A 13963-nucleotide genomic window follows, 5' to 3' on the forward strand; every position below is an offset into this window, starting at 1 on the left:
TAATCGCAGCCTTAAGGTCTTTGGTTTTAAGATATTTTGGTTTTATTAATATTTTCTTTTGCAGTCATGGTATTATTATGCGTGTCCATCAGTATCAATATCCTCACATTTGAAAAATCTAATTTAATAAGTGATTAAAAATAATCAAATGAACTAAATAATTGAATGAAAAAGACTAAGAAATTGTCAAAAAACCAGTTACCAGTTATAAACCGGTTTATCAGAGATTGACAATGGTGTAATAACCGAAACTGGTCTTTCTTCTTATCAATAAATCAGTGGTTTTTTGACAATTTCTTAGTCTTTTTCATTCAATATGAATAATTACCACAATATCAACTTCTCAACTACACAAAAAGTGGAACTAAATAATGCTGAAGAAATTATAATATTTTTTGATTGAATAAAATCAATTTTCATTAGATGGAAAGATAATCACGGAACTGGATGAATATTATATAAATTCTGGAATAGGAATATATTCTATTCATTGTTTAAATTAACATAAATATTGATAAATTATGGATTACAAATTCAAACGTGAACTTGTTAACATTTAAAACAGTTGACATCAGGTACTTGTGGATGAGAATACTGTGTGAGGTCTACTATTCACAGAACTACTAGTTTTATCAAATATATTGTTCTAATATTATTGTAATATTACATTTTTTCTCGATTGGAATCGAATATTCAATTCGAGATCTATAAAACTTGATAGTAAGTATCAGAGTAATCGATATACGGACAACTTTTTGACTGAGAATTTATCATAAATAATTGTGTTGCATGTTCCATGGTGTCACCGAGGCTGAGTTGACAGAATTAACAGATAAATGGATTATTTAAATATAGATGATATATAAATTTAAAATAACAGTTTCGAAATAAAGTTTTATTGAGAACAAATATAAAATGTAAATTCTAAACTTGTAATTTATAATTTTTTGGTGATGTGTTCATGAAGTCATCACTGTTTGAAGTTGGTTTGCTCTGTACTTTGTGGTCTTCTTCTCTAAAAAATGGTGGCTGGCTACTGAAAAGTGTTTTGTGCTCTCTGAATATTTTTCTGTTTAATTGAAATTTTTAATGTTTTAAATTGAGTTTTGAACAGTTTATAGTGTTCTAATTTTGTCTATAATTAATTGTTTCTTGTGTTTACAAGCCTATAGCCATTGTTTTCAACTATATAAGTGGATAAGAATTCAGCTCGTAATGATTTTAGATGCTTAAGTGTGTAAGGTATTGTTTTGTATATTGCCAAAATCCTTCTGAAGATTATAAGTTGGTTTGCTCTGAAACTGATCAACTGAAAATTGAAAAGGTGTATGCAAAGCATTATTTAGTAAACATGACTAACTTTTGTAAGCAAAATGGCTTTGTTGAAACAAATGAACCCATGAATAAAATCATGTTCTTGAAGAAAACAAAGCACAAAGTCACCATTGATGTGTTAGTATTCAAAGGTTGTTTCAAGTTGCTTACTTACAAGATGATGACTGTGAATCACATGATGAAAGGGTATTCCCCGGCACTATGTTATGATTAGGAATCCTGTGTCATGCCAGGATTCAGAATAGCAATGACCGTAAATACTACGTATGGTAAGAGTCCATAATTGTATCTTTTTTCTTTCCTGTAGCCTATTTTTCTTGGCCCTTAATCGTTTCAAATTTCGATTCTTTCCTGTCTTTGTGTAATGTTCAGTAAAATTCTTCTATGATGCATATCTTAACCAATCTTGTCCATAGTCATTTAAATTTGAATTTTATTTTCTGAAATAATTTTGGAAGTTAAAATAGTAGCTTATTTTCCTAATCTTTAAATTGTTGATAAACTTAACTTTTTTAAAATCTATCCATTGTAGTGTAAATATTTGTTTGCTTGCGGTATATTTTTCATCATGTATTACATATTTTAATTATGTCTATTTTTTTCAGGTATCATATTAGGTAATTAGGTTTTTCAGAGCAAATTATGTCCCATTTTCTCATTTTCAGTATATTTTTATTAAATATACTTCCTTATGAAAGTTTAGAACTGACATGTAGGATAGGCTCTAGTTAATCTTTCTCTTCCTTGTATTATTTAGGAAATTATTTACCCAATTTCTTTTTCTCTTGTTTGTATTTTTTAGGGAACTTATTTACCCATTATCCATTATCTTGATCGTCTTTGTATTGTAATCTTGAAATGTTTGTACTTATTATGCAGTCTTCAAATTCTGAAATTATTTAAAAAATAAATGGTTCAATTTAGAACATGCTGAAATTTAATCTTATGTATAAATTCTTTTGTTATAATAATAAAACTTCAAAATTTTAAAGTATTAATGAATTGTGTCGCCACATATATATATGTGATGTTCTATATAAATGAAAGTAAACTGAATAATAATGTTTTCATTAAATAAAAACGTCTTGTCATATTATTAATTGAAATGAGTTAAAGATTAAAATTGATATAACGTGAACTTGTTAACATTTAAAACAGTTGACATCAGGTACTTGTGGATGAGAATACTGAGTGAGGTCTACTATTCACAGAACTACTAGTTTTATCAAATATATTGTTCTAATATTATTGTAATATTACATTTTTTCTCGATTGGAATCAAATATTCAATTCGAGATCTATAAAACTTGATAGTAAGTATCAGAGTAATCGATATATGGACAACTTTTTGACTGAGAATTTATCATAAATAATTGTGTTGCATGTTCCATGGTGTCACCGAGGCTGAGTTGACAGAATTAACAGATAAATGGATTATTTAAATATAGATGATATATAAATTTAAAATAACAGTTTCGAAATAAAGTTTTATTGAGAACAAATATAAAATGTAAATTCTAAACTTGTAATTTATAATTTTTTGGTGACGTGTTCATGAAGTCATCACTGTTTGAAGTTGGTTTGCTCTGTACTTTGTGGTCTTCTTCTCTAAAAAATGGTGGCTGGCTACTGAAAAGTGTTTTGTACTCTCTGAATATTTTTCTGTTTAATTGAAATTTTTAATGTTTTAAATTGAGTTTTGAACAGTTTATAGTGTTCTAATTTTGTCTATAATTAATTGTTTCTTGTGTTTACAAGCCTATAGCCATTGTTTTCAACTATATAAGTGGATAAGAATTTAGCTCGTAATGATTTTAGATGCTTAAGTGTGTAAGGTATTGTTTTGTATATTGCCAAAATCCTTCTGAAGATTATAAGTTGGTTTGCTCTGAAAACTGGATTTCTCATTCATAAGCAATAGATCCATTCATAGTTTATTAAGAATCTAATATTTTGGAGCCGATAACTTTCCTTAGGTTAATAGGTGAAAAATGCTATCCAACCTATTTAGGAGAAATTGGTAGCACGGCAAATGGTACCCCTGGTGGGACCAAATTACAAAATAAATATGTCCCAAATGGTACGCCCTGGTGTGGGACTCAAACTACAAAATATATCCCTGGTTATAAAAAATTATTGGTAGGATAGATGTCTTGATGGGTTATGAATGGTATACTGCTGAATGGGAGGTCAGTTCTGGAGTGGTCAAGTTTTAATGAATAGATATCAGTGCATATTACAAAATGGCAAACTTTAAAAATGATCTGAATCTTATAGTGTTCTTAACACAAAAGTTTGATGAGCAAAATGCTAGGTTTGATGATCTAAATGCTAAGATTGATAATTTGAAACAAGATCAAAGTGCTAGGTTTGATGATATGAAGCAAGAATGTACTAGTATAAGACTACAGCAGGTCAGTATAAACTTTCTATTAAAAGATACACATGAAACATTGAGTGATAATCATGAAGATGAAAACAAATTGAAGCAGGATGATAGTAGTGTTGAGATACAAGATCAATTAGTTCAAGTTTCAGATAATGTAGGCCTAGTTAATGTTATTGAAAAAGTAAATCCTAGTGAGATAGTAGAATTGAGTAATGTAGTAGGTAGGAAGTTGTCTTTATTGAAAGTCAACAGTAAAGAGAGTAGTATTGCAAAATTGATAGTTGGGAAAACAGTAAATGAAGTGAATGTTTACATGAGACAGGTTTCTGTAGAGGTTAGGAACAATGTAAACAAAATGAATCTTGCTTTGAATCAAGTTGATGAATTCAAATTTCAACTGAAAATTGAAAAGGTGTATGCAAAGCATTATTTAGTAAACATGACTAACTTTTGTAAGCAAAATGGCTTTGTTGAAACAAATGAACCCATGAATAAAATCATGTTCTTGAAGAAAACAAAGCACAAAGTCACCATTGATGTGTTAGTATTCAAAGGTTGTTTCAAGTTGCTTACTTACAAGATGATGACTGTGAATCACATGATGAAAGGGTATTCCCCGGCACTATGTTATGATTAGGAATCCTGTGTCATGCCAGGATTCAGAATAGCATGACCGTAAATACTACGTATGGTAAGAGTCCATAATTGTATCTTTTTTCTTTCCTGTAGCCTATTTTTCTTGGCCCTTAATCGTTTCAAATTTCGATTCTTTCCTGTCTTTGTGTAATGTTCAGTAAAATTCTTCTATGATGCATATCTTAACCAATCTTGTCCATAGTCATTTAAATTTGAATTTTATTTTCTGAAATAATTTTGGAAGTTAAAATAGTAGCTTATTTTCCTAATCTTTAAATTGTTGATAAACTTAACTTTTCTAAAATCTATCCATTGTAGTGTAAATATTTGTTTGCTTGCGGTATATTTTTTCATCATGTATTACATATTTTAATTATGTCTATTTTTTTCAGGTATCATATTAGGTAATTAGGTTTTTCAGAGCAAATTATGTCCCATTTTCTCATTTTCAGTATATTTTTATTAAATATACTTCCTTATGAAAGTTTAGAACTGACATGTAGGATAGGCTCTAGTTAATCTTTCTCTTCCTTGTATTATTTAGGAAATTTATTTACCCAATTTTCTTTTTCTCTTGTTTGTATTTTTTAGGGAACTTATTTACCCATTATCCATTATCTTGATCGTCTTTGTATTGTAATCTTGAAATGTTTGTACTTATTATGCAGTCTTCAAATTCTGAAATTATTTAAAAAATAAATGGTTCAATTTAGAACATGCTGAAATTTAATCTTATGTATAAATTCTTTTGTTATAATAATAAAACTTCAAAATTTTAAAGTATTAATGAATTGTGTCGCCACATATATATATGTGATGTTCTATATAAATGAAAGTAAACTGAATAATAATGTTTTCATTAAATAAAAACGTCTTGTCATATTATTAATTGAAATGAGTTAAAGATTAAAATTGCTCTAATGTTTTTGTAATTGATGTCTTTTTCTAAATTTTAAAAACTGTTTGTTCTATAAATTTTGATATGATTGATTATCGTTTGAAATGGATGCTGGAGTGTATGTAGAATTTTTAGTGGGGTTTGTTGATTAGAATTTTGCTGGTATGTGATTGTTTTTTGAGATGGAAACCCATTATTGCCTAAAGAAGGAATAACAGAGGTTATGACTTAGAGAGGCAGTAATGAGATAATATTTTTTGTGTTGATTACTTATGTTGATTGCCATAGATGCAAAATAATGAATAATAATGTTGATTGCCATAGATGCAGATGATTACTTATGAATATTGATTGCCTTTGAAGCAAAATATTATTGATGTTTTGAATGATTTCTTGTTTAATGATTGATAGTAAAGTTTTGTCATGAAATGTAGTTTGTGTTTAGAACATTGAAAAGTCGAAATAAACTATAGTATCCAGCAAACGATGATTAATAATATTGAATAATTTGCTTTTTATAAAATATTTGAACAGTGAATAAATGGAAATGAAATTATTTTTTCTATTAAAATTTTGTAATTGATGTCTCCAAATTTCACAATTTATGTATTGCTGACTGTATAATAAGATGTTGACAAAATTCATTTTTATATTGATTATATACTTAGAAATAATTTTCATGTGCATTAGTTTGTAATGGTAGCCTAATCAAAATTTTCTTTTTAGTTTATAAGCATTTTAAGATAACAGGTACAGCGTGGACATTAGCATTGAAATAATTATCACGTGAATCTCGAAATCAGCAACAAGTGTATGCCATGAAGAGTGTTAAGAACATTTGGGTGATTTTCGAACTAGTGTGACTCATCAATTGAATATCTACGCCAATATCTATGCTGATGTCTACACCAATGCCAACGCCAACAACTACACTGATGTCTATGTCAATGTTGATGCCAATGCCAATATCTACACCAATAACTACGCCAATATCTATGCTGATGCTTATGCCAATGTCAACGCCAATAACTACACCGATGTCTATGCCAATGCCTGCGCCAATGTCGATGCCAATGTCAACGCCAATGCCTGCGCCGATGCCTGTGCCGATGCCAATGCCAATATCTACGTTGATGTCTACGCCGATGCCAATGCCTGCGCCAATGTTGATGCCAATGCCGACACCAAAGCATACGCCAATGACAATGCCAACGCCTATTGCTGACCATGTAACTCAAACTTCAACACTACCACATTACCTGGAGGTAATTGCCATCCATGTTCACATTCGCAACTTTGAATCAGAATAACAGTCACAGTATCATGAAAGAATTGATTCAAAAAATCCTCTCCTAAATTATTCCTGTATGCAGAACTCTAAACCTTGAAAGCTGAAAATACCAAAAAACCAAACCTTACCTAAATTAATCCTCACCTAAGTCAATCCTGTATGCAGCATCTATCTCTTTTCCAAAAAACAAATTACATTGTCATTTCAAGCCTGAAATGTACATTGTATAATTACAAATATGATACAAAATTTACGTGACTCTGTATCGAGTTTGGTATGCAGCCGTCTACTACAAGCATGAGGCAATGCTAACTGAGATGTCACCTGTATCGAGTTTGGTATGCATCAGTCGACTACAAGTATCAGCCCAACACTATGAGTATTCGGATCAGCCCAACACTGATGTCATCACACTGGAGTCACACTTAACTGAAATTCATACTGAGTGCCTTAAAGGACTGTTTTCCGAAATTTGCATAGATAAAATCAACTGCATCAATAGTGAAAGAAATGAACATTTTTTGATTTATTGAAATTTTATGTGAAAATTAAATGTAACAATTCATCAATTCATTTTTAAAAAAAATAATTTTTTTTATTCAACATACTCAATTTCTTTTATGCAATAAAAATTGAATTTTTCTATCTATTAAATTTATGTGCAATTTCAAAACTATTCTTTATATATATTAAATTTTCTGTTGAGATATTTTCCTTTAAATTATAAAGCTAAATCAAAAGTAATTATTTTGATATTCTATACTTTGAAATATTGTTTGGAAACATATAACTAATGCTATTGATGAATTTTTATAATAACTTTCAATATTATAGGATGACATGTAATGTTTTTCTAGAAAAAAATTGTTACTGTTCTCGAATTTAATTTCAACAATTTCCATTTGTTTCAATGTAATTTTTTCTTTAAATTTTCAAACAGTAAAATTTTTTATGTCAAGAGGGGGGTATTTGTAATAAAAAATTTTTTCTCGATTGGAATCGAATATTCAATTCGAGATCTATAAAACTTGATAGTAAGTATCAGAGTAATCGATATATGGACAACTTTTTGACTGAGAATTTATCATAAATAATTGTGTTGCATGTTCCATGGTGTCACCGAGGCTGAGTTGACAGAATTAACAGATAATGGATTATTTAAATATAGATGATATATAAATTTAAAATAACAGTTTCGAAATAAAGTTTTATTGAGAACAAATATAAAATGTAAATTCTAAACTTGTAATTTATAATTTTTTGGTGACGTGTTCATGAAGTCATCACTGTTTGAAGTTGGTTTGCTCTGTACTTTGTGGTCTTCTTCTCTAAAAATGGTGGCTGGCTACTGAAAAGTGTTTTGTGCTCTCTGAATATTTTTCTGTTTAATTGAAATTTTTAATGTTTTAAATTGAGTTTTGAACAGTTTATAGTGTTATAATTTTGTCTATAATTAATTGTTTCTTGTGTTTACAAGCCTATAGCCATTGTTTTCAACTATATAAGTGGATAAGAATTTAGCTCGTAATGATTTTAGATGCTTAAGTGTGTAAGGTATTGTTTTGTATATTGCCAAAATCCTTCTGAAGATTATAAGTTGGTTTGCTCTGAAAACTGGATTTCTCATTCATAAGCAATAGATCCATTCATAGTTTATTAAGAATCTAATATTTTGGAGCCGATAACTTTCCTTAGGTTAATAGGTGAAAAATGCTATCCAACCTATTTAGGAGAAATTGGTAGCATGGCATTATCAAATTAGATTATATAAGATATCAGATAATATTAAAGCTTCAAAAACTGGAAATGGTGTTATCCGTGGTTTGAATATCAAGGATAATTGAGTTTTTGTTATGCTAAAACTTATTCCAAGCTTTTTCCTTCTACTGATAACCAGACTCTTATTCTCTTTCTAGTTACTTATAGCATCTTCCTCCTTCTATTCCCATCCTCCTTATTCTCTTTCCTGGTCTACTTTTTCATCTGAGTCATCTCATTGTTGGAAAATCGGTATCTATGCTTCTCAATTAAATGAACTGAATAGATTAAATTTGTAGAGTGGATATTGATGTTGTGAAAATTTTTCATAATATTTATTGAAGAGACTTGAGATATTGTAAAAAAAAACATTTTGAGCATGTCTCCTGTGAAATAAAGTTTTCAAGAAAATAAAGAGGATTTTTTGACAATAACTCTTTTGACAGTCTCTTCAAGAATTGGATGGAATCTCCAGGGTTCCATTTCGTCTTCATAGCAAAACTAGAGAGAAATTGTCAGACTTTAATCACCAAAGATAAAGAGTAATCTATTGAATTTCATAAGATTTGAGCGGAATCTGAATTATAATATCAACATCAAGTTTTTACAATAAATTGGATATTAATAAAATTGAATCTGGAATTTCAAGCATAACCATTTTTTTTGGACATGTTATTTATTATCAAAATTTGGAAATAGAATAGTTTTGGGTCAAGTTGTTATTTCCTGACCATATTTATATGATTTATAATAATTAATTTATTGTTTTATATGATTTGTAATAGTTGAATCCACATATAAATAAAAAATAAAATAAATATCAACTTTTTAGTGAGAGCAACTCTAATTTATCTGGATTTTGAAAATCCAAGTAATTTTTCCTGAAAATTTTATTCACAACCAGATATAGTCCAGTCAATATAGACATAAAAGAGGGGGTGTGCTTGCAATTTATATTGTAGTTCTCATTTTCTAATATACTATTTGGTTCATAAGAGAAGTCCAGAACCAATTATAGTCATTCCATTACATAAAGGAAAAGAGAAATCCAGTTTGAATAATTATCGTCCCATTTCCCTCTTATCTAGTATTAGTAAAATTATAGAAAAATGTGTAAAGTCGAGACTAATATCCTACTTGAATAAATATAAAATCTTAAATAGTTCGCAATTGGGTTTTCAAAGTGGCCTTAATACTTTTGATGCAATATTTAGAGTGTGTAGAGAAGTTATAAATCATTTAGATAGAGGAAAAAAGTGCTTGGGAATCTTTCTGGACTTCCAAAAGGCTTTCGACACAGTGGACCATGAACTCTTGCTAAATAAAATGGAAATTATCGGTTTTAGAGGCATAGTTTTGAAATTTTTTAGGTCGTACTTAAACTTAAGGTCACAAGCCGTAAAAATTGATGATACAATTAGCAACGATAGGAGAGTTGAAGCTGGGATTCCACAAGGAACAGTGCTTGGCCCAATTCTACTCCTAATTTATATTAATGATTTATTAAATATTGATCTAGACTGTGGCTCTCTCTACTCATTTGCGGATGACACTGTAGCTCTGTTTCATGGAAATTCATGGATGGAAACATTTGAGAAAGCAAATAGTGGTATAGCAAAGATAAAAAAATTGGTGTGACCACAATACATTATGTATAAATAGAGATAAAACTGTGGTTCTACCCTTTTACCTCACAATGGCTGGTAAGCCCTCTGAGGAGTACCAACTTAAAATTATTATTCATAAACCTGACTGTAACCAGTCTTATTGCCAGTGTGTTTCTCTCTTTGTTCATGATTCTGTAAAATACCTAGGCATCATGATAGATTCTCGACTAAGGTGGGAGCCACATATTTCTTATGTTTGTAATAGATTAAGGAAAACATTTTATAAGTTTGTTCAATTGAGAAATATTCTTCCATTGTACCAGTTGAGGATGGTATTCCTTGTCCTAATCTCTTCTGTAATTGAATACGGCATTGTTGGATGGGGAGGTTGTGGATCTTCCATCTTACAACCCCTTATTTTACAATATAAGAAAATTGTAAAAATATGTCTGAATAGACCAATTAGATATCCCACTAACCTAATCTATGAAGAATTCAAAGTTCTAAGCCCTGAGGATTTATATAAATCGAAATTATTAAAATATGTATTTGAACGACCATTAGATTTTCCAGTGACTCCTGAACATGGATATACAACTCGTGGTCAAGCCAGAGAGAAACTGTATGAGCCGAGATGTGTAACTGCATCTGCGGCTGGTCATGCAGCCTTTCAGGGTCCTCGTTTATTTAATGTTTTACCTTTCGATATTTCTAGAGAGTCCTCCTTATCGATTTTCTGTAGAAGGTTAAGACTGTATTTATCGGCTTCATAAATTGTTTCGTTTCGTTTTGTTTCATTGAAATATGTTTAACTTTATTCTGTAAACTAGGCTATATAAACTAAGCATTGTAATCAATTTGTTTCTTTTTGTGGAAGATGTGTATTTTTGTTTAGATTGCTTAATGGCATAAGATAATACTATTTATGTAAGTAGCTCTATATAGTACTTGAAGCAGCTGAATCGTTTTTCTTATATATTTTCTGTAATTCATAAGACGAACCACTCCTCGACGCAGGCCTAGCCTAATGAGGAGTGCACTTGATATTTTTTATGTTATTATGCTTTGTAAAATTGTACAATGAAGTGAATAAAAGTTATTATTATTATTATTATTATTATTATTATTATTATTATTATTATTATTATTAATTTCTTCATGCAAAATTTCCTTGTCTGGATACAGGGTGGCCCAAAAACATCATATTTTCGGCTCATTTTCCAGTTTTCAGCTATTTCTGCCAAATCTCATAATCGGATAGAAAAAATGCTATCATCTTTTTTTTAGATCGTAAAATTCTGAATAATTTGAGATCATTCGGAACTCTTTATCTCCAATGAGTACTGAATTGTGACTTTTCAAAAATGAGTGAAATTTGAAGAAAAAATCAATTTTGATGAATTTTAGTTTTTTATCAACAATATCTTCCGATTGTTACCATTTAGATGTATGATTCAAAATCCCTCTAGGCGTATTTTTGTGGTCTACAATCTGAAATCAGGTAGAGCGCTCTATCTCATATAGATTTCCAGGTACACCTGACAACAATGCTCCTTGTATATCTAAATGGTAACAATCCGAATATATTGTTGATCAAAATCTAAAATTCATCAAAATTGATTTTTCTTCAAATTTCACTCATTTTTGAAAAATCACAATCACTCATTGTACACAAGTAACTCAAACACAAGTACTCATTGAAGATAAAGAGTTCCGAATGATCTCATTCTATTCAGAATTTTATGATCTAGAAAAAAGACGGGAGCAATGTTTTCTGTCCGATTACGAGATTTGACAGAAATAGCTGAAAACTGGAAAATGAGCCGAAAATACAAGTTTTTTGGGCCATTCTGTATCTAGCACTGGGAAATTTTTCATGAAGAAATTGGTTCTGGACTTCTCTTATGTACCCAAATAATATATTGAAAAATCAGAACTACTATATAAATTGCATGCACCAATGTATATATAGTGACTGGACTAATATTAAATATGATATTATTCTATTAACCGTTTCTTATTCGAGAGAAACGCCAGAGACATTTTCTCTATAGGTCTTTGGAAGTTTGGCTTTGAAGGGACAGAGCCAGTAATAATTGTATAATTCATTTCCTAATGTCTTTGGCAAGAAGGAGACAGGAATATTGTATAATTCATAAGCTAAGAAACGTATGCTACTACCACATTGCCCAGTGTTACTATGTGAACATATTCTAATAGGGTTAGAGCTTATTTATCATCGAATTGCTTCAAGCATCTTCTTCATCTTGAAAATATCTTCTTAATCTTTCTATACTCCTCTTTTTGTTTTTCTTCCCTGTAACTCTCCTTTTTATTTTCTCCTTCTTCTCCATTCTGCGTCTTACTTGTCTTCATTCTATTCTGTACTTTGTTCCACTTCTCAGCATTCTCCTTCTTCTTTTTCTTATTTTTCTTCTTTGCATTTCTCGCATAATTTAGCTTCTGCTCTTTCTCTTCCCTGCACATTGTTTCTCTTCATTTCATGCGTTTCTTCTTCCCGTCAATGTACCTCCTCCTTCACAATATTATCGATTATCCCTCCTCTTCTGTTTCTCCTCTCTCTTTATCTTTTCCCTTCCATTTCTCCCACATCTATTCAAAGTAAAGGATCCTTCTTTCATTATTTTTAGTATTTTCCTCCAACTTTTTTCCACTTTCATCTTACCGTCAATATCCATGTCTTCGTACTTCTTTTCTCATCGTCATTTTTTTCTTCCTTTCCTCCTACTCCACCACCATCTCCTCCTCCACCACCTCCTCCTTCTCCTATCATCTTTTTTCAAATCCATTTATAGTCCAGGATCATTCCTTCCATTATTTTTTTGAATTTCTCCTTTTTATTCTACTTATCATCATTCTCCTTGTCATCTACTTCATTTTCTTCTTCCTATTTCTTTCCCTCCTCTTCCCCTTTTCTCTCCCCCCTTTCATTCCTCCTCCTTCTCCTCATACTCCACCTTTACCCTTCCTACTCTACCTTCTCCCCCTCATCCTCTTCTTTAAGATCTATCAAGATCCTCTAGAGCTTCCAAGAAGCTGCTACATTATCCTGCTACTCGGGAGCCACATACAAAATGTATGAGTATAATGTAAATAGAATACTCTCTCTGTCGGCTAAAAGACGAAGAAAAACATGGAAAAGATCAAGAGAATTGAGGCGAAGAAGAAGAAGAAGAAGAAGAAGAAGAAGAAGAGGAAGAAGAAGAAGAAGAAGAAGAAGAAGAAGAGAAGAAGAAGAAGAAGAAGAAAAAGAAGACGACGAAGGAGAAGAAGAAGAAGACGAAGAAGAAGAAGAAGAAGAAGAACAAGGGAGGAAGGAAAAGGATCTTGTTCACATGAAAAACATTCAGACATGCGAGCAGCTCAATGCATTCTGTATAAATTTCTAACCTAAGTTGCCAACATCGCTTAGGGGAATTTAGAACGTTCATTTTCTTCTAGAACTTCTTCTTCTTCCTTCTTTTCTTCTTCTTCTCCTTCCCTTATTTTCCCTACTTTTTCCATCGCATCTTTTTCATATTCTATTTATTCCAAGTATTCCTATACAAGTCCTTAGCCATCTCATTCCCTTTTTCATTCCTACATTTTTATTAATTTTTCTTCGGCAACTCTTTTATCAACTTTTTGTTCTATTCGATTCAATTTTTCTCTGCAACTGTATTTTGAAGAAGAACTATTGCTCTTTAGCTACTTACGTACTTCCTCCTTTAGCTCTTACCTTTTACTTACGTACAGACTGAGTGCCACGAATACGTACATTCCACTTTTCATTGGGCTAGGCGCACACCATGGATAGCTATTTATAAGCCCTATCTACTGACATGAGTCTCATTTCTGGGAAAATTTCAGGAGCTCCGTAATATTTTTGAGAAAAATGGCGGATAATTACTAAAAAAACTATGTTTTTCACAATTTTCTCAAAAATGACTTGACCGATTTTTTTCAAATTCATACCCTGTATAGTTATTTATCTGCTCTATCAACTGGCTCGAGTCTCCTTGCTGGGAAACTAATGGGGGGTCCACCCC

The 13963-nt window shown here is 30.7% G+C and overlaps 1 protein-coding gene across 1 annotated transcript in view; it reads right to left on the reverse strand.

Moving 5' to 3' along the window:
• The window catches only part of LOC120353823 (eye-specific diacylglycerol kinase-like), a 244003-nt gene that overhangs the window by 52338 nt on the left and 177702 nt on the right, over nucleotides 1-13963 (reverse strand).

Source organism: Nilaparvata lugens, chromosome 12 (assembly GCF_014356525.2).
Source record: "Nilaparvata lugens isolate BPH chromosome 12, ASM1435652v1, whole genome shotgun sequence".
NCBI lineage: Eukaryota > Metazoa > Arthropoda > Insecta > Hemiptera > Delphacidae > Nilaparvata > Nilaparvata lugens.